The 4,665-nt window shown below is 43.2% G+C and overlaps 1 long non-coding RNA gene across 1 annotated transcript; it reads right to left on the bottom strand.

Moving 5' to 3' along the window:
* Nucleotides 1-239: 239 nt before the first annotated feature.
* LOC121303582 lies at nucleotides 240-3,075 on the bottom strand. Its single transcript, XR_005947818.1, has 4 exons — nucleotides 2,716-3,075; nucleotides 1,918-2,275; nucleotides 1,413-1,524; nucleotides 240-1,016 (listed from the first exon to the last, which is right to left on the bottom strand). It is a non-coding gene; the product is annotated as an uncharacterized LOC121303582 (long non-coding RNA).
* Nucleotides 3,076-4,665: the final 1,590 nt, after the last annotated feature.

Genomic DNA, 4,665 nt, shown 5'->3' with positions numbered 1-4,665 from the left:
CTGAGTGTATGACTCTCCCTGCACACCACACTGTAGTGTCTTTACCAGGGGAGACCCCTCCCTCCCTGGGCTCCCCTGAGTGTACGACTCTCCCTGCACACCACACTGTAGTGTCTTTACCAGGGGAGACCCCTCCCTCCCTGGGCTCCCCTGAGTGTACGACTCTCCCTGCACACCACACTGTAGTGTCTTTACCAGGGGACACCTTGGTTGGTAATAACTCCATACAGACACATAACTGATTTTTTACATGATGCTCAGAAAGCTGTTTTATTGCAGTAAATCAAAGCAATGCAGAAGCGATGGGGTCCAGCAGGAAACCATTTCTAATAATGAAGGTAGAGAGGAGGAGCAGTGATAATGTTAATAATAAGAAGAGAGGATTTTAAAGATGTTTAGTTAGTTAGAGAGTTAGAGAGGAAGGGAGGTAGGGGGAGCAGTGGTAATGTTAATAATGGATTTGATAAATGGCTGGGGAGCAGTGGTAATGTTAATAATGGATTTGATAAATGGCTGGGGAGCAGTGGTAATGTTAATAATGGATTTGATAAATGGCTGGGGAGCAGTGGTAATGTTAATAATGGATTTGATAAATGGCTGGGGAGCAGTGGTAATGTTAATAATGGATTTGATAAATGGCTGGGGAGCAGTGGTAATGTTAATAATGGATTTGATAAATGGCTGGGGAGCAGTGGTAATGTTAATAATGGATTTGATAAATGGCTGGGGAGCAGTGGTAATGTTAATAATGGATTTGATAAATGGCTGGGGAGCAGTGGTAATGTTAATAATGGATTTGATAAATGGCTGGGGAGCAGTGGTAATGTTAATAATGGATTTGATAAATGGCTGGGGAGCAGTGGTAATGTTAATAATGGATTTGATGGCTGGAGCCCCTTTCATTGTGATGTTGCTTTCTCATGGCATCTCGGCTGGCTGCTAGTTTCTCTGGACTTTGAAAGCGCAGATAAATGGTTTCTTAATGTTACAGTTGACATCATTCCATTTGCCAGGACCTGAGAAGAGAGAGAGAGAGGGACAGGGGGAGGGGGAGGGAGAGGAGAGGGAGAGATGAACGAGGGAGAGATGAACGAGGGAGAGAGGCAAAAGAGAGATTTAAGTCTTAATTTGATTCAGTACTCATTCCCCTCTCCTATCTCTCTGCCTCCCTCCTGCTTCCCTCCTCTCTCTACTCTATCTCACTCCATCTCTCCTCATCTCTCATATCCCCCTCTCCCCTCTTTTCTCCTTCCCTCCTCTTTTGTATCTCTCACTCCATCTCTCTCCTTATCTCTCATATCCCTCCTCTCTCCTCCCTCCTCCTTCCCTCCCCTCTCTATTTCTCACTCCATCTCCCCCTCCTTTATCTCTCACTGCGTCTCTCTCCCCTCCCCTCTCCCTCCTTCTCTCACTGTTATAGTTAATCTCTGTGCAGTCCTCAAGATTGCTCTGGTTGTTTGGTTCCCCCAGGGCCCAATTGGAATAATCCCATTCAGAACCATCGGTCCAGATGTACTTTTGGGGCTGAAAGGAAAGTTATAAAGTTATATAGTTGTAAAGTGATTAAGATATGAAATGATAAAAGTTGTAATGTTATACAGTTGTAAAGTTTTATATGATTGTAAAGTTATGCAGTTGTAAAGTTATAGTATGAAGTTATGAAATGATAAAAGCTGAGTTTTAAAGTGATAAAAGTTGTAGTTATACACAGTTATAAAGTGATGAAGTTATGAAGTGATAAAAGTTGTAAAGATATACACAGTTATAAAGTGATGAAGTTATGAAGTGATAAAAGTTGTAAAGTTATACACAGTTATAAAGTGATTAAGTTAGGAAGTGATAAAAGTTGTAAAGTTATACACAGTTATAAAGTGATGAAGTGATAAAAGTTGGAAAGTTATACCCGCCCCCACTCACCCCCAGTTCACCTTGAATAGATAGAAACCCCCCATCCAGGTTTGAGGCTTGCCAGTGTGCTGGTATTTCTTGGTGATACACGAGAGCCTTTTGTTAGTCTCCTCACTGTGAATCGAGACCAAGTGACCACCGGAATGGAGGGCAGGGGAGGGGAGAGGATGGGAAGGCAGGGATTGAGAGGAGGGAGAGAGGCTCAACAGACTCACCTCACCTCAGACAAACAGGCTCACCTCAGCAACAGAAAAGGTCATTGGGGTGCTGAAATATTTGACACAGGATGATCCAACTTCATACCAGGAAAAAAAATTAAGCACTGGGCAGGGATTTGGGAAGTTAACGGAGCAGTAGTATTTCAGATCTGGAAACAGAAAATATGTAACGTTAGAAAGTTGTACATTTCTGGAGTTCTAAATTCTGAAGCTGTAAAGTTGCACAGGGAGTGCTGTACTGTGCTGTACTGTACTGTACTGTGTTGTATTGTACTGTACTATGCTGTGCTGTACTGTGCTATGCTGTACTGTGCTGTACTGTGCTATGCTGTGCTATGATGTATTGTACTGTGCTGTACTGTGTTGTATTGTACTGTACTATGGTGTGCTGTGCTATGCTGTGCTCTGCTGTACTGTGTTGTATTGTACTGTACTATGGTGTGCTGTGCTGTGTTGTACTATGGTGTGCTGTGCTGTGCTGTGCTGTGCTATGCTGTACTATGATGTATTGTACTGTGCTGTACTGTGTTGTATTGCACTGTACTATGGTGTGCTGTGCTGTGCTGTGCTGTGCTGTGCTGTGCTGTACCTGCTGCTGAGCTGAATGTTACCAGCAGTATGAGCAGCAGCACTCCTCTCTTCACTCTCAGCATCTTCTCAATCTCTTCTCAGTCCAGGAACTCTTAGAGGAAAACACAAGAAATCAAATACAGAGACTTCAGGACTCGTGAGTGACTGGCTTTCAAATACAGAGACTTCAGGACTCGTGAGTGACTGGCTTTCAAATACAGAGACTTCAGGACTCGTGAGTGACTGGCTTTCAAATACAGAGACTTCAAGACTCGTGAGTGACTGGCTTTCAAATACAGAGACTTCAGGACTCGAGTGGGAGAAGTACAGGCATGGAAAAGTACAGAGCAGTTTAGAAACAGTTTGAAAGCAGGTTGACGGCTGCAGAAGAAACTAAACTTAAAAAAAAACCCAAAACATGGTCTTCAAGCCAGTAATCTGTGACACCTGCTTGATGTGGGAAATCCAAGAAAACCCAGCGGAGCTAAACCAAGTGTGCGTAAAGTGCAGCACGATCCAGGACTTGCATAAACTAGTAAGTATGCTAGAAATGGAGCTGGAAGAAGTGAGACAGCAATAGGATCTTGAGGAACTGGCACACCCACAATTCATGGAAGTCTGCATCACCCCTAACAGACTGAAAGCCACCAGGGAGATAGAAGGTCAGAACAGCTGGGTTCAGGTAGGCAGAAGCAGGGAAAAAAAGAAACTTCGTCAAACACAACCACCAGAAATCGAAACAACCAACAGATTTGAGTCACTTCAGAATTTTGATGAGCAGAACCAACAACAAGAGAATGAAATGAACAACATCCAGGACCCCATTGACAGTGGTGACCAGACAGCAAAAAGAAGGGAGGTCATGATTGTTGGGGACTCCATATTGAGAAACACAGCAAGTTCAATTCGCAGTTTGGACCCCCTTACTACAACAGTGTGTTGCCTTCTGGGAGCCTCGGTCAAGCACATCACTGAGAATGTGGACAGGCTCCTAGAACGAACAGCAGACGACCCGGTAGTAGTCGTCCACATCGGTACAAACAACATTGAAAGAGACAGACCAAAATCCCTGCAAAACAAATTCAGAGAGCTAGGAAGGAAATTAAAAGAGAAAAACAAAACTGTGGTATTTTCTGGTATACTACCGGCACCTTGCAAAGGACCATATGGACAGCTGGAAATAATTAATCAAAACGCATGGCTGAAAACGTGGTGCACACGGGAAGGCTTCACCTATCTTGATCATTGGACCACATTCTACAACGAGGACTATCTGTATAGACAGGATGGACTGCATTTAAATAACAAGGAACCAGTCTACTCGGAGAAAAGATCCTCGAGCAGGTTCAGAAGCATTTAAACTGGAAAGGAAGGGGGGAGAAATCAACAAAAAAACAGAAGGGAGACCACATCAAAACAAGAACAACAACTCAGGTAAGACAACCATTAAATGTATTTATCTAAATGCTATAAGTATCAGAAACAAAATTCTAGAACTTGAAGCTACTGCACTAACAGGTAACTATGATGTGACAGGTGTTACAGAAACGTGGTTACCTGAGAGTGATGGGGACGAATATAATATATGTGGGTATACACTGTATAGGAAAGACAGGCAGGACAGAAGAGGAGGAGGGGTAGCGCTATACATAAGAAACAGTCTTGAAGCCCAGGTGTTAAACCTGGACAAAGAAAATAAAACCGAATCAATATGGGTCAGAATAACGGACAAAAATTCAAAGGGCATAATAATAGGAGCATGCTATAGACCGCCAGATTCAGACGGTGAGCACAATAATCTGTTATACAATGACATTAGAAATGCGTGTAGCAAAGGAGAAGCCATACTAATGGGGGATTTCAACTTCCCCCAAATAAAATGGGAAAACCCGCTGGGTAGCACGAAGGATGAAATAGAAATGGTGGAAATGACAAATGATTGCTTCCTAACACAATTTGTCAAGGCATC

This window comes from Polyodon spathula, chromosome 33, assembly GCF_017654505.1.
Source record: "Polyodon spathula isolate WHYD16114869_AA chromosome 33, ASM1765450v1, whole genome shotgun sequence".
NCBI lineage: Eukaryota > Metazoa > Chordata > Actinopteri > Acipenseriformes > Polyodontidae > Polyodon > Polyodon spathula.
The sequence above is the reverse complement of the archived record's forward strand: the minus strand, read 5'-3'. Positions and strand labels throughout refer to the sequence as shown.